Source organism: Lepeophtheirus salmonis, chromosome 9 (assembly GCF_016086655.4).
Source record: "Lepeophtheirus salmonis chromosome 9, UVic_Lsal_1.4, whole genome shotgun sequence".
Taxonomy (NCBI): Eukaryota; Metazoa; Arthropoda; class Copepoda; order Siphonostomatoida; family Caligidae; genus Lepeophtheirus; species Lepeophtheirus salmonis.
The window spans coordinates 23,887,699-23,905,949 of record NC_052139.2 but is presented as its reverse complement, the minus strand read 5'-3'; the positions used below and the strand labels follow the sequence as shown (position 1 = coordinate 23,905,949).

General features: G+C 28.9%; 1 protein-coding gene across 2 annotated transcripts in view; it reads right to left on the bottom strand.

The window, feature by feature from the left end:
• The window catches only part of LOC121124856 (FMRFamide receptor), a 115,923-nt gene extending 98,779 nt beyond the window's left edge, over positions 1–17,144 (bottom strand). The window contains exon 1 of one of the 2 annotated variants that reach the window (XM_071891142.1): positions 16,814–17,144. The gene's annotated coding sequence lies outside the window, so the exon portion shown is untranslated. The remainder of the gene's footprint in view (positions 1–16,813) is intronic. The other variant, XM_071891143.1, reaches the window with a different exon arrangement.
• Positions 17,145–18,251: the final 1,107 nt, after the last annotated feature.

Below are 18,251 nucleotides of genomic sequence, written 5' to 3'. Positions count from 1 at the left end.
TTTGATGTGCATGCATAAATTATTGTGAAAGTATTTGCTATTATAGACTTCACTCAAAAGTAATTTTCTCCTCTTCTTCATGGATAATATAAGTATCACCCGATCACAAAAATAAAGTAAGTGGAACGAAGATTCCACAGCTTATTTGCAGAAAAAACATTCAACGTCTGTTTTATTCGGGATACATTGAGGATGTCGGCAACCTACATCGAAACCACTTTTGTGAATATATAGTAAGAAGTTTGATGGTATTATTTTTGGGTTGAGTGCTTCTGCTTCCTATTAGCAGCTATTAGATGAGATAAATAACCACACATAAAATTATTTGTTATTCGTTTAGAATGATTGAGGATTAATGAATGATGACATCACTGAACGATGTCTATGATTGTTTTATAGTACGGAATTTGTGTTTGACTTAGCGCATTCTTAGTTTTTTAGACGGAATCCCAATATTGTGGGGGAAAATATTTGAAAGAAGAGCAGCTGACCTTTCATGACGTTTTATTAGATTATCTACAAGCAGCTGTGAGATTAGAAAATTAAACTCACAGCCACGCTCAATATCGGGCAAAGATATAGGCAGGAATTTCCCCGATGTTGATCCACAATTCTACTCCAAGAAGGACTTATACATATCTTTCAATCAAACCCTCAGAGTTACTTTTTGTCTTTCACGGACTAGTGATTACTTCATACTTGATGTTCTTTCTTCAAAAATAATGATAAGAGCTTCATAAAATAAAAAAATCCTATTCAGGTTGCAATTATAAAAAGAATGCAATTTGTCATTTGCATATTTTTTTAATCAATTAATTTCAATTGAATTTCCTTAGTCTTCTTTCAATTATTTTCCTCTTGATTTTGCGTTGACTGCGGCTGGTTTGAAAAAAATTAAGTTAATCTTTGATGTTTATATTATTGATCCAAAATATAACTCCAATTATCTTGGACAACGATATTCATTCATACAAAATTTCATTCCTCTTAAAACTGGAATAAAATAATTTATGAAAAACTGAATAATCTTTTATTTTACATACTTTATGGAGAAGATTTAATAAAAGAAAAATCTAAAGGGATACCATATACATACCCTGTAACCCACCAATATATTATTCATATCTAAAGGCGGTTCATCAAAATTCCTATGATGGTCTAAACTAAATAAATGTGATAATATCTTATCTCAGATATACCAACAAATATTTTATCTATAAATACAAAACCATATTATCTTGTCATGTTATAATATTTTAACAGAAGCAAAGAGTTCTGATTTCAAATGTAATTTATGATTACTCTATTCTTTATCTCTCTTTTATTACATTTGGAACATGTCAATAGGGAAACATACTGGATAATTAAAAAAAAACTATGAGTTACTTTCCTCAAATATTTTTAATGATAAAAATGGTCAATTGATGATTGATTTATAGGTCATCCGTGACGTTGCTAGCCCACTCTTTTTTTTAGAGGGAGGGGCTTGAGCGGCCTTAAAAGTTTCTGAAGCACCCTAATTTTTTATCATTCATTATATATATTTTTAATTCTATTTTTGGTTTTATCACAGATGGAATTCAAAATGGTCAAACCAAATCAGTCTGAAATTTAGTTCCTATGATATTTTTTGGCGCCTCCGAGCTCATTAAGGGTCTGTTTTTGATCAGAATAATACATCCATTTCACTCTATCTCTTTCTCTTCTCACTTTGTATATTTCTACATCTATTTTTCTTTTCTTCTACACTCATTAATTGTTTGTATTCTCCTCCATTCAGCTCTGTAACGCTTTCACCCTCTGCTAGTATATTTGTACATTTATATGTATTCGCAAAATATTTTTATTAACATCCGTCCCCTCAAAAAAAAACCATAATAATAATACAGGAATTATATAATTATAATTACAAGAATATTAGCGTCTTTGAGAAAATAAATAACTCAGAAAATTAACAGAGGTTTTAATAAATAGATACATTGTAAAATTTATTAAATTTAAAAAAAAAATGACAAACAAAAAAATCAGTCTACTTTTAGGTTCGATGAATTGCCATCCTTTCATGTTTATGTTACGTACACACGTATATTCCATTCTGATATAATTTTCAATCAATCAGAAATTAAGGAATTATTAGATAATAAACTATAGAGCATTAAAAGCCACTTTTATCGATGAAAATTTGTGCGTATATATTTTTCGAGAACCATTCTAAAAAAATAGATGAAAAAGGTAAGGCTTTCTTTCATATTAGAACTTAAAATAATTGTTATCTTTTTAAAATGTTTTGAGTATCTTGATAATATTAGAAATATATCAAAATTATTTTTAAAGCTTATAACAAATTTGTGGGAAACCCGAACGATTAAGATTAAAAATGTTGATTATTTATATTTTATTATTATTTTGAAGTAGTCATAATGGATAAGTTTGTATTAATCAAATGATTGCATGTTTGATGCAATTGAGAGAAAAAGGTTTAATTATTTCAACATTTTTTAATCGAATATTTTATAAACAAATGTAAAAACTAAGTGATGTATACTTTTCAAATTAAAGCATAACCATTATCTGAAAAAAAATGAATGAATCTATAATATAATAAATATTTTTAATGTTTTTGTTAATGAGTATATGTAAGAGCAATTGAACCTTCAATCAATGAAGAACTAAGACTTTTAACAAAAAATTCAGAATAAAAAAAAAGATTTAGTTTATAACGTTTATTCTTATTGTTCGATGATATGTTGGGTTTTGGTAGTTTAATAAAGAGGCTTGAACGTCTTTCCCTCTAACAGAATATATTTGAGAGAAGATTCATTATTAATAAAGTTTTGACCATGGACATAGTGTATATAATGTATTTCTAGTTAATTATATACTATAATGTAATTCTGTACAATAGATAATAATGAGTTGTCATCATTATTGGATCGTTCTAAACATAAAATCATAGAGATTTTTTATTAAGCTGATACTGATTGATTTTTTAAGCTGATACTGATTGATTTTGGTCTTAAGCCAATACTTATTATAATTATAATTTTTTTTGGAAAAACCTTATCACAGACTTATACTTTTTTTTCTTCAAATGCATCCTTCAAAACCAAAGAAAGTTCATTACATAAAAGTCAAAACATGGCAGCTCCAGCCACAGCAAGTATTTCATCTGCTAGAATTAATGAAAGTACATTTTCTATTTTTTAACCTGGGAATTTATTATTGTATACAAACAAAAGTATTTTATTCTGTTTATGTCCTCGTCAGGTTTTATATAGTTTTTGTAGTTTTTTGACAATAAAGCAATAGTTTAATCATTTTCATTTTCATCACACATTTAATTGAGAATGGACTTAAAATCCACACAGCATAGTATATGAAGATCCTGATTCTACCTTAGATGGAACATAAGCTTACCTTGAACAACATTGTTATTAACCAGGACACTACCCCGTGCCATTCCTCTCAAGCAACTCAGTCATTCCTATCTGATAGGGCTCCATTTTTGTGAAGGCTGAACTGTGGTGTGACAAAAATCTAGAATTGAACAATTTTGACTACTATCAGTGAGACATTCCTCTAAAACAGGTCAACAAACGCTCCTACAGCAGTGTATAGAAGGTAGAGAAGATCACAACGAATGAATCAAAACACCAGATCACTGGCAACAGCTTAATTTCGATTTCTTTTAAATTGTAGATTAAATATTTTTTTAGAGGATAATAATATTTTCAATAATCTGGTTTAAATTTAGTTGATGACTGATTATTATCAAACTGCATATAATCTATCACATTAATCGAATTCTTTATGAAAAGGTCGTCTTCAAATATGTATATAAATATATTTTCTGGAATTAACATTATATTTTCCCACAAACGAGATGATTCACTTTTTTTCTTATTTGAAGGGATCCCTGAATGTTCAGATAAGTTGGTCTTAATCGAAAGAATATCCATCTCTTAAGCTTAAATATTTATTTTGTCTAATAAAACAATTGTTTAGAAAATCAGGCCTTTTTAAATTAAATTTTGATACTTAGTGATGTCAAGTTTCGACCTGGAATATTTTCAATTAAAATTGACACATTTGAAAACATAGCATGCTATATTAGTTTACAGATCCCAACGCTTATAAATTTAAAGAAATCTATTTGTATAAGAATTGTTTTCTACTTTTGGATCTATTTAAAGTATCCGTTTGTCAATGGATTGGCTCTTTGAAGACCTTTCATGAAGGTATCATCATAGACAAGATCTTGTGTTTTTCAAATGAGCGTATGACGTCAATTTTAATGGATTAATCTTATATATTACATATTTAACAGGAGTACATAAATATCTATTGATAAATGTCAACTTGATCCTACTAAAATTTGCCTCAAGCTAACAAAAAATCGCAATTCTATTACAAAACACTAATTTTAAATTCCTAATTAAAGTATCAAATGCAACCAGAACCAAAGAAAAAATCTTTTCAAAAAAATAAACCTTTTGTAATGTTAGATATAAATTTAATTTAATTTCTATTATGTGAAGCTAAAAAGGACAATTTTATTATGTAGGTAGGGATGTAAATTAGAAGATGTCCTATAAATAAACTATACTCAATGTATCAAATCTACGAGGGTCGTTTGAAAAGTTTCTGACCACAACGTAAAGTTGGAAGCACTGTTAATAAAATCTAATCACATCTATTTAGCATCTGTTGGCCGTTACTCAACCAAGTTTGCGCGCAGTTGTAATGTAACAATTCTTTGAGTGTATTGATGTGAGTATTTTTGTGGAAATGTACAAAATTGAGAATATAGATGTAATTAGATATTTTTTTGGAAAGTGTACCAATGAAATAGATTCAAACAATAGCAGACATATAAAGGCTTGATGTGTTAACATTTGACGCATCGAAGTGAATCCAACTCAGAGTAATTGTGCCAAGAACAAAAAGTGCTTCGTGGATGAATATTTAGCAGAGAAAAATTCCATGTAGTATTTGGACAGTTTATAGAGATAGGAGCCTTTTAGGAGAAATTAAGATATCCAAGAACTTTAGGTATACTTTAGAGCAGTTATTTGATTTAAGAGTGTTATATGTGCTCCAATATTACATTTCCAATACAATATATCAATTAGTAATTATTTTACTATGAAAAATCAATTTTGGCTACTTTTAGTGCAGTTTTGGACTATACAAATACAAATATTATCCGTGCTCATCTTTAAAAAAAATCATTTTAGCCTACTTTTGTATTGATGTACCACTTGAGTGATGTTTAAGTATGTATTACGAAAAGTACAACTACAAAAAACTGAATTTGTTACAAATATAAGCAAAACTAACCATTGGTTCCATCTCTCATCCCAATGGAAAATATATTTTATAAAATACTGTAGTATAATGAAAGAAAAAATCATCAATTATCAAAAAAAAAAAAAAAAAAATGGTTGCCTCGGACTGTATTTATATAAATACAATATAAGACATTTAAGTCCTATAATGCAGGCAGGTACTAGATAAGAACATCAAAATAGGACCAAAGAAAAAAGTTTTATATATAATGAAGTGCAAACGAAAAAAAAAATATTCTTTTAATTTCTTTTGTATTAAAATATTTTTACATTTACTTGAGATTAAAAGCCAATTTATTATTTTTCTAATAATATCATCTTAAGTATTTTGACAAAAAATTATAATAGAAATAATTCTTCTGTATTAATATTATGTTAGCTTTATTCATGATTGATCATTTTCTCAATAAAAGAAAGAAAGAATTGAAGAGTTTCATTAACGAACCATCACGTAGTCATTACTTTTTTCTCTTTAGAAATGCATATCTCATTGAAATTGTTTAATGAGCTTTAAATTATATGAACTTGATATTGATATAGTTATTCTAATATCCAATATTTATTTTTATCAAATATAATAATAATAATCAAATATAAATATAATAAATATCAAATGTTTCAAATTGGCTAATTCGTTTTTCAATAGAATAAACCAAATGTTTTATAATTTTTTTTATTCAAATGATAATATATAACTATTGATGAAAATCGTGTGTATTTTGGGCATGTTAAAAAAACAGAAAATCAACAAAGTAACCTAGACAATTAGCAAAATGATCTGAGGGCGTGCAGATGATCTGCCATGATGTTTCATTAGATCACCTACAATCAGCTGTGAAGGGGGGTGTATTAGGAATGCAAGCTCAAAAACCAGGAATAAAATAATAATGAAAGTACCTAAGGGAAAGAAAATTTATTTTTCATATTAACAATTCCAAAATAATGGACCAGCAAAATATATTGACATCAACCCTTTTATTATACAAAGAAGTGGTGGAAGTTGTAGAATATAAGATATTTAATGAAAAAGCTGACTATTGAGCATTGATTCTGAACAATTTGAGCCTCCATACCCCTAATTTCACAATCTCATATTTTTATTGTAAAATAAGAGTAATACCTCCTTGTATAGAACAGGGTCTGTTGTTTTCTGTCCATTTGATGTAAATATAATCAAATCTGCACTCCCTTTTGACACTCTTAAACATTCAACATATAATTGACCATGTAAAAATACTGATTTTCGTAAATATAAAGCCATTTTTTTAAATTTTTGGCCCTGTGATGTATTTATTGTAATTGACATCGCTAACTTACCATGTTCATTCTTCAACCAATATGAAGATTGAAGATGCATATGAAGACTAACTCGTTCATCCTCTTCCTAATTCCCTTTCTTAATTCGTATTTAATATACCTTCCCCAGTTACAATAATTACAAAAATTAATTTTTTGGTGCATTTTTGAATACACAACCCATACGTTAACCAACTTTGAGACACGGGGAATCGATCTTGCTTTAAGAAAAAAATCTATGTCAAAAAACAAACTTGTCCTACAGACACAGGAATTGATCAAAATAGCCCTACGTACGTAACTCAGAAATATGAACAACTTTTACTTACTGTCTAAAGTCTGTATTTGTCTCCGTTTTTGAAATAAAAGTGTTTTTATCAATATTTTATTAAGCGGGAAGTAAATTAAACAGACACATAAATTATTTTAATACTATGTAGGATATATATTTTTAAATGTCAATTACTTTGAAATTGTTGACTATCTCCTATGTTTACTGATGGTGACTTCAAGAGTTTGTAATTGGAGATATTTAAAAAAAAAAGAAAAAAAATCGGATATGTTAGAAACTTGAAATTTGTATAAAGGCATTACAGCATTTTTTCACTTTCAAAAGTAATAGTCGCACTATATGTGAATGTTTAACGATATAATAACTTATTTTTTTATGAACCATATGAACTGAGGCGAAATGGTGATATAAAAATATCATTAAACTTGAAGTAAAATTTTGATGCATATAATTATAACACAACATGATGGTTATGCTCATGGTACTGCATGTATATATATCCACTAATGTTAAACTTTTACATACAAAGTAAAACACAAATCACATATGTGTAAAATTAAAAATAAAAGATGTTTAACAAGCAATTTGGTTTGAAAATGAATTTCAGACTAAATAATCATAATAAAACATTGTGTCTAAAGTTGTCAGTGCTAGGTTTTTTCGCTATGTAAATAAAAAAGAAACCAATGATCCACTTGGTTAACCTGACAGTTTGATGAATGTTTGGGAAGAGAGCAGCTTAGCTGCATAACGTCTCATAAATTTTTACAAACAGAACTGGTGTGAGGTGAGAAAGGACAAAATAGATAGAAATTACTCCGATACTCCTCAATTTTACACTAAGTACACTTATAATATCCCATCCAATTCTGAGCATTCCCCTCCTTCTGTCATGAGCAAGCTCACATGCAGTATCTTTATACAAAGATATTCTTTCCTTCAGAATTCAATAATTATAATAACAGCTTTGGAAAATTTAAAAATAACCTTTTTTAATTGCCTACAAAAAAAAAAAAAATCACTCAATAAAAAAAACATAGGATTTACAATTCTAAGTATTTCTATAAAATATTTAGCAAAAAAAATAAAATTGATTTTTTGGATGCATATTGTCAATAATATGTATGACATGTCAAAATAGTGACTTTTTAAAGTTGTTTAAAGACTAAAATGACAAAAATACAAGGATATGAATTTTCCTGACTTTAAGTAAGGTTCGAGGGATTTAGTGATGAATATATTTTTTTAATAGCGCAAGGCGTACGAAGCTAACACAAAAATATCTGCTGTAGTTTGCTGTCAGCTGTTAATTCCATCTTCTCACTTGATTTTGTGATGGCCATTTCATTTTATAGTAATAAGATATTTTAAATTTATGCTCTGTTTCCAAAACGACAGGAATACAATATCTTGTTGATTCCTCGTCGTATATATATTTATTGGGCATCTTATTATTTGAATTCTTTTATATATATATAATTTTTTTTTTTACATCGTAATCATATTTCCCTATATCAATTGATAGATAACATATTTTTTATACACCTCCAGATCATTAGTTATTATGTGGATAAAGTTATCATAAGCTTTCCTTAAATCAGAAAGAATTAGAAATTGTGTTAATAAATGTCCAAAATCCAATTAGTAAGAAAAAAAATGATTTTGTCTTATATTTTTGTAGGATATGGGAATATTATTGATATATTCACTCTATATTTACAATTCTAACAAAAAACAAAATATTGATATCTTAAGCTTAAAAAATCTGCTTTTTGAGATCTTTAGAGTCAATTTTTGAAAAATTACTTTTAACTGCTTTTTTGTTTGTTTTTGTTAATGGTTAATTCTTGCTCAATCTATGTAAATAAAGAGATTAATGTCTTTCATTTCCCTTTAAATGTGAGTTTTCTTTTTGAAGCAGAAATACATTATTCGTTAATGAGTTAAAGCAAATAATAAAATAACCTATGTACTACAGATGTAAATCTTATGAACTCATGCAAAATTAAGAAACCAAAAATTTATATGGTAACCCTGACAAATTGAAAACTGTGTAGGAAGATAAATTCCCCCTCGTATGAGGCAAGGCCATAAGTAAGAAATGGTAATCCTCATAATTGAGTGGGGTTTACAGTTGTATTCTTTGACAAATTATTTTAACTTCCTTTCAATAAATCATTCTTATTACCCGTTTGGGTGTGTCGCAAATGGACCTTAATGTACCCAAAATTAATTGTCAAAATAAAGGAATGAGAGTTTAATAGATTTTTTTGTAAGGCCATATTGGGCTCAATTTTTTCTCTGTTTTCACACAATGGCTTAGTTAGAATTCTTATATATTCTAAATAATACCCCCAATTTGAATACAATGCTTATAATTTATTCAAATATGTCTATAAATATTGGGAAGTATTGTTAAATTAATTACAAAAATAAATTAGGATTTTCTCCTTTTCTTGATTTTTGATCAAAGTTGTTTTTATGTTGACGCACCACTTATCTAAATATAATTCTATGTCGATCCCCAATTCTACCCTAATTCCGACACTAACTAAATACTATGCCAATAATTAAGGTATATTTATAACAGCTTTAGAAGTAAAAAAATGTCACACTTGTGTAAATGCATAAGAATTACAACTCTATGTATGTTTTCAATTTATCATTATCATTGTGTTTAGTAACATACCGCAGAACATATTTTTTTAAATTTTATTATCTAACAGCAGATAAAGTTTATATTTTGAAGATTCTAATATATTGGAGGGGTTGAATAAAGTAATTGGTTTTTTGGTTTTTTTCCAATTGACATACAAAGTTATTGGAAGTTATCCTGTGATTCAGTAACATCATATCCATAGAAAAGCTTTCAAATGTGAAAAAGAACTTTCATATTATGTTACCGGGAAATCAAAGGATATACATACACATTTATCGTAATCAAATGTTTTGTGTGCACAGTGTAATGAATTCTAATTACATAATTTGTACTAATGTTGCTTATTATTAATCCACGGTTGTTTGTACTTATTTTATTTGTTAAATGAGATGAATATCCTTATATTTAATGTATAAGTTATTTAAATATTTATAGTTGAATAAAATATGACTTTAACGCCTACATTATATATTTTTTCTAGCTGGTAATTTGAATTCTTATTTTTCGAAAGCTCCTACCATTATTATTAATTATAAGAGAGAGATTACCTAAGAATAAAGTACATATGCTCATGTATGACGGAGAGTAACACTAAAGACTGTTTGGGAAATTATAAGTACAAGCCCTTAGTGGAAGCAAGGTAAAATTGAGGATTGACATCGGAGGTATTCATTCCTGCCTTTGTCCATGCTTGATACGGAGTTGGACATATGTTTATTTCCTAACCAACAACTAATATAACAGTACGTCTTGACAGGGAAGCTTTTCTTTTCCCAAGCAGTCTTCAAATTGCGAGGAAAAGCATATTGATTATTACATCTTTAGCATACTCTCAGGTCATATTTTATACAACTCTTTCTATACTTATAATAGGTTGGGTAAAAAGTAATTTCGTATTTTTCACTTTTTTCAATGGTTTGTAAGAAGTGTTCATCAAAGATGTATGTGGCCTGGCATTGTCATGATGAAACAAGAGTTCTCTCCTTTTCAACAATGTTGCCCGCTTCTGTTCGATCGCCAGCTTCAAATGGCTGAGTTGTTCATAGTAGAGGGTTGAATTGAGCGTTTGCCCATAAGAGAGCAGCTCATAGTATAGTATTCCAAACTAAGATATTTAGGAAGTAAAAATGTTAAATATGGCGAATGGCTTCCTTTGAGACTTTTATACGATAACTCATCATGCATAATATTGTCCACAGATGTCTCAGAAAAACGTTATTGGTATACACTCATACCTTGACAACATCTTATCGTATGATCTGATGCGACCAATAATGAACAAAATATCCAAAGTAAACAAAGGGCCTTAAAAAAAATCCGAAGTTACTTTCTCCGCCCCCCCAATCTAATACATATTATTAGGACGGAGCAAAAAACAAAAAGTTGGAAGATGGAATATGTTTAGTTATATTTCAATAGTTTGAATAAAAATAAGGATAAATGGAAAATTTCAATTGGATAGGAATACTTTTTTCGCGGTCAACACAGGATTCTCACATTTTTTTGATAAAACCTTATTTTATTACATATATAGCATATTAATTCAAAAAGTTCAAGCTTAATAGTGGTTCAATTATTATTTAAGTAATTGGTAAGTTACTTAAAATAATTTCGAAAGTGGTTCTCAATCTTTTTCACTGACATACCCACCTCTAAATATGCTGCCATTCATATATTCCCTAACAAGTGAAAAATATTTATGGTAGTAAAAAAATTCATATTTTTGTAAATCTTACATGCCCATTGGAGTATCTCCACCTTTTTTCATTTTATAAATCATTAGTAGAAACAACTAAACATGATTTTACAGCTTTTTATAACAAAACAATAATTATAGGGGAAGATGTTTCATCTTTATTTTGTTGGTTTGAAAGACATTTGCTATAGTTATTGCATTCTGTCAAAAAGGTAGTAGGAATTGTTAATTTAAATTGTCTGTGCCGAAGCGACCTTCAAAAACTTTTTTTTGTAGGTCGTTAGAACAGCCTTTCATTATTATGCCAAGTTTGAGCCCAAAATGTTGAACAGTTTGCTTACAACAACTGGACAAGTCAGTCTACCTCACAAGTGCTCCACGATTTTTACAATGAACGAAATTATTGAACAAAACGTGTCCCTTAAATTTTGTGTTGTGAAGGAAAGTTCATGTCTTGAAGTCTTGAAAATGTGAGAAAAAGTCTTTTTGCGAATCATTTTTATCAAGAACCTGATCATATTAGTGGTAAAAAGCGTTCATGGATGGGTGTGAGATCGTTGAAGACCTTTTGCGTTGTTTTCTTTGCTATCTGCGGTCTGGTGCATCATGAATTCGTTCCAATGGGACAAACAGTCAATTAGAAATATAATTTGGGCGTACTAAGACGTTTGCTTGAGAAATACGTCAAATACGGCCAGAGCTATCAAAGAACGACTTGTGGAATTTTTCAAATGTTATAACTAAGTCATGTGAAGATATACTTAAGTTGGTAGAGAAATCAATAAATAATTGAGTACACAAAATACTGAAAATGTTTTTTTCTTCTTATTATGATTTATGATGAATAATGATAGCTCTAAAGTTTTGAAAACTGCATAGGAGAAATTTCAATATTCATGAGCTTTCCAACAGTGCCCTTAATTATTGAAAATCCATTGGTTAAACTTCAATTGTAGTGAATATTGTGAAAACATTGATAGGACAATGTAAAGGGTACTGACCGAGCTATTTTTTTTGTTACCCCTCGTAAAAAAATATCTATCGGATAGGCACAATATCAGTTTCAATAATGAAGAACTGACCATTCCAGAAATTTAGTCATTGTACACTCAAGCGGTTGAAAGAACAGTTAAAAATGATGCATGAGAATCATCAAAATATTAAAACAACATGACAAAAGATTGTTAAATTTAAACAAGACTTGCATATCTTGGATTGAGTTCAAAAATGACTACTTTTCCATAATACGTATTTATTATATTTAGAAAAATAATATTCTAAGTGTTTATCTATTTTAACAACAAAAAAACATGTATTTGAATGTTCTTATATGTTTATTAATAGAATATATATATATATATAAATGTTATTAGAAGTAAAGAAACTTTAAAAAAAAACGTCACTTACATGTGATGACTATATCATATTAGCAAAAACGTACAAATAATGAGTTTACTTGAATTGATTCTCTAAAAATGGCTATCTTAAGGGCTGGTTTGACTAACAGTAGATAAAAATAAACAGAAAATGCGGGGCTTGAATATTAACGTAAAAAACGAAACCTGGGCATTAGTTGTTGTAATTGTTGTTGAAAAAGTACTCAAATGGTGCTTGTTAACACAATTACGGTATTATTAGCATATAAGAGATAAGAAAATATTCGTTTTCAAAACAATTTAGACTTAAAATCTATATTGCTCTCACTTCTTCTTATTGCATAAATAAATATTCTAATATAGGAATAAGCTTTTGAATATCATAAGCAATAACTTACGAAAAAAAATATATTATCTTTTTTATAAATATTATTTGATTAAATAAAAGTCAGCAGTTTATCCAAATTAAAACCAAAGGAAAATTGAATGGAGTGTCAGCAGGTCAAACATTCTTTTCAGAGCCGAAATCTTTTCATATCGATTTTCAAATATACGTTTCAACTTTCCATAACTAGTTATTTATCAATTTCCCAAAAAGTAGTTTTTGAGCAAGCAGCTGGTCTCCTAGGCTGTGAATGAGGACCTCGGGTACAGGTCATACCGAATAGCCAAACAACACATCCTCACGGCATCCCTGAAGGCCACCAGGCTCATCTACGGTAAGCGTCTCCTCAATGACCTGAAGAGCCATGGAGGAAGAATTATCTTCTTCTCCGACGAGAAGAACCTGACTGTCGACAGAAGCTACAACGTCCAGAATGACAGGTGGCTTGCCAAGGAGAGACAAGAGGTCCCTCCAGTCTTCACCACAAAGTTCCCAGTCTCCGTGATGACCCTGGGTGTCATCTACAGCACCGGTGATGTGCTGCCTCCTTTCTTCTTCAATCCCAAGAAAAGGGTTAACGCGATAAGGTACTGCGAAGTCATGGAGGAGTTCGTCGTCCCCTGGATGAAGAATACGTCCGCTGGGAGGGAGTTCATATTCCAACAAGACTCAGCGCCCGCACACGTCGCCCTGAGGACTACTAACCTCTTCAACTCCTACGACACCACTTTCTGGGATCGCAACACCTGCCCCTCCAACTCACCCGACCTCAATCTGTGTGATTACTACTGGTAGGGGAAGTTGGAGAGGGAGGTGTGCAAGGTCAACCACAAGAGCATCGCAGCCCTGAAGGGCTCCATTACGAGGGAGTGGAATGCTGTCAATTCCGCGGAAGTAATCAGGACATGCAAATCTTTTAGGGGCAGGATGGAGAAGATGGTGGCTGCTGAGGGAGGAATTGTTGAATAAATTTATTGTTTAATATCTTGTCTAACTTTTTTATATTACAAATACTCTCCAAATTCCATTTCTATCAAGCAGGTTGAATTTTCAGATAGTTCCAATTTATACTCTTTTGGTATCGCGTATTACGCGTAAATATTTTGATTCGTTTCTTCATTTTTACTAATCAAATCTCTCTTTTTGATACCAAGTGTCTATTATCATATATACTTCCAGAGCTCATTAATGCCATATAAGCAATATTACTATACCTATTTATCCTTTTGGACTACAAAATCCCACGTATAAATACGATTTTTGTTTTTTAAAGTGAATAAAATGCAAAATAACCATTGATAGCAAATTCCAAACTATTAACATTTTGATACAGTCTAATATATATATATATATTTAGGAATACAAGCTATATGAATCATTGTGTATACGTTCTACCTCCCTTAATTTTAAGTTTTGGCTAGAGCAATATCCACATATTTAGAGATTAAATGATGTGGCGTGTCGACAGAAATGCGATCTTGAACAAAAATTAAAGATTGAAAAAATTAGCATTCTATATATAAATAGCCATTATTTAATTGACTTATTTGGGTAAACTATGGCCTTCATATTATAACTTTAGACATAGTTTAAGATACCAAAAAATACATACTATTGTCTGAAGGTTTTATTGAATATTTAATATATTATTTATTTCCGATATGGTCTTTCAAACATTATCTATTTTTCTATAAATAATCTAGAATTTTACAATCTTTAAATGCAATTTGTAGGGTCTTTGAATTATTTATCCAAAAAATTATAATTAATATGAATTTAAGGTAATCAGATTTCAAAGACAAATATAATCCAGGGTCACATTTGAGAAAAAATTATTCTAGTTTTCGTTTGTGATGACAGCCACAGATATTCTTCTATGTACATATTTATATGATTTATATCTGTTTAAAATTCAATAAGGACTAAATAAAATATATTATTTACTATTCAGTTCTACCAATATATATTTTTTTCTCAATTCAAAAATTCAGGCATTTTTATTTTTCCTTGCTGTTTATTATCTTAAATTAATGTTAAGGCAAGAGAAAATACAAAAAAAAAAAAAAATAAAAGAAATATAATATATATATAAAATAAAGGTTAATCATACATCTCATTTTTACAATAGTTCTTGTAGCAGTAATTACGGATTTGCAATTAGTTTTTTCCTATAAAATCTGGTTTTTGTGCATTTTTGATTTTTGGCGGTATTTCTTTCCCTATTATATGTTCGAGCAAATCGGATCCAGGCAGGTGATAAGCTCAACAGCATTGCCAAGAAGTTTAGTGTGAGAATCAAGACTTTGTACAAAGTTAGGGAGATGTTGATCTAGGGGGGCACAAGTTTCAAATATAAAAAGAGATGAGGGAGGCCGCCAATAATATCAGTTAAGATCGGAGCAGCCCAAGCGCTCATTGAATCCACCCCTTCAATGCCAACCAGGAGTTTTTCGAGGGAGCTGTAATTTACTGAGAAGGCAAGAGGGAGTTGCAGAAGGAGGACTTTAGCCACAAGATAGTTTCTTTAAAAACAATTCTCCTGAATTTCGAAGCTCCAGTGGAGGTTCTAGTTCAGGAGCTATGTAGACAAAAAATCATATTATTAAGAGCCATACAAAGACCAATATAAGTATCTTAAAGGAATACAGTTTATAAACAATAGCTAAATATCTTAAGACCTCCTACAAATTTGAATACAATGCCTATTTTTAACTCATACATGTGTATGAAATATTAGGCTGTATGTGAATATGAAGTAAAAAATAAATACATCATCTCCTTCTGTAAATTTTTGTTCATGGTCTTTTTTATGTTGAAGTATCACATTTGTTGTATTCAATCTACCACTGACATGGAACATTTTTAATGAAGAATTAACAGTTCTTGTGATAACGGAATCCATAAATATTGAAACTTCATAAAATTGTTTACAAATGAGGGTACAATTAGTGACTTTTTAATAAATCAGTAAGTAATTGATTAAATTTTTGTTAGCTAGTTTATTGTTTAATATAAAAATGTAACTCAAAAGATGCATTTATTGTTTAATAGATTGTTTTAAATACTTATTAGTATGTTATATATTTTATTTCGCTCTAAATTATGACAACTAATTTAAACGTTGTTTTTCCATGTAGTCGAGCAACATTTCAATCATTACCATTATCTATGTCAACTTTTTTTTTTATATGAGTTGTAAAGGCACTTTGAAGATAAATATATTTTTTTGTAGAAGTAGAGAAATAGAGAATTTGCTCCTATTTGAATATATTTTCGAAATATGTATATATAAATATATTTTTGTTCAACACTTCTATTAGAATGATTCATTATGAGTATGTAACATGATTAATTCCCCATCAAAAAAATCGTATGTTTATAAGATTATTGAATAAATTGATTTTTTTTGTAACTCAACCCCATTCGACATAAATTAATAAAACAGGCTTATTACCTTATTGTTAATACTATTGACTTGGATAACTATCATAATAATTATTTTGCGTTGAAATATATTTTGTAGTTATTATATATAAATCTATAAATGCGTGTAAGATTTTTTAGCAAAAAAATAAGCTACAGATGAATAATAGTTTATAATGATTTTTACTCGGTTAAATATTTAGATTTATGTTCTTGTATAATTAATGACAAAATACTTTTTTATACAGACAAATGGACTAAATATTTTATAATTGTATCTGTATAGTTATAAATAATTTATCTTATTATATAAAGTGTAAAGTATCATAAATTCTTACCTTTATTTCATGTAATGATCTGATTTGCTCAAATATAAAGTTTGTATTATTATTCAAAATTATCCTAAGGCTTCAAATGATAGTTGATTAATTTTACTTTTGGTATATAAATATTTATTTGATGGGAATCTATTTTATTGACTAATAGTAGGATTGTTCGACGGTGATGCAAGGTACATGTGAAACGATAAAATGATTTTTTTTTTCAAGTAATAGAAAAAAGAGCAACTCTCTCAAGTCGCATATCTTTATTTAAGACAGAAATCGGGGGAAGGAGGATAGATGAACCATTTCTCTTCTTTCTCTATTTGAAACGACGACAAACTTGAACTCATTCCCTGTTGAGAACCACCAATAGCATTCTTTAAAGAATAATGGGGTTTTATTTTAGCGTACGTAATCAAGAGAAAAAGTTTTTCAGAGGACTCTGGGTCAATGAATACAATGTATCTCGCTGTGTTAATAAATTATACTTTAGATATCTGAGAAAATGTCTGTGTAGATTTAATATCAATGGACACAAAGTTTTTTCTTTAATTAAAAAAACAAAAAAATTAGTTATAACATTAACAAGTTTTTATGTATATATATATATCCCAAACAGATATATATATTGTAAATTTCTGCACCTATTATATAGTTATAGGAACACAAGAACTTTTGGAAAATTCCTTTAAATCATTTTTTTCCAAGCGTATTAATTTTTTTTTTTGTGATGGAGCTACTGAAATAGTAAAATAAGTTTGATCTATCTTTACAATTGTAGATGATCACTAAAGATTAAATTAACAAAAATGCTGTGCGTATCCTAAACTCTAATAATGTGGCAGATGTTAAATTGATGGATTGTTGATAAATTAATTATTATGAATAAAATAGCCTGTGTTAGTTAACAGTTTATTTACGGAACAAACAGTAAAGAAGAGTGTCCTTTTATCCATTTTTGCGTACAATATACAATGTATATTAGACAAGTACTCCCTACTTTCGAAAGTGTACATATGTATACACTTACCTTACAATAAAAATAGCATTTAAGAAAGAGCAAGATATGGTTTAAATACAAAACTTTATCTGGAACTCTCGAGATTACTACCAAGTATTTTAATGATGAGCAATTTGCTTCTTCTGTACAGATGTGTGCGTTTTTTTTTTTTTTTTTTTTGTATTTGGACACATCATTTTATTGAAATTATATTTTCTATAAGTCTCATAATTTCTACATATATTAAATAACAAGTATCAAAATTAGTACTTTTTTCTTTAGCTATTCTTCTAATATATCGTATAAAATAAATGAAAAGTATGTCTCATACAAAAAAGAAAAAAAAATGTCGTTACACTACTTAGTATCAGGCACGCCATTTTTAAACTAGCAATCATAGCTACAAATATTTATCTTAAAATTACTTTTTATTTAAAATTCATCCTCATTATT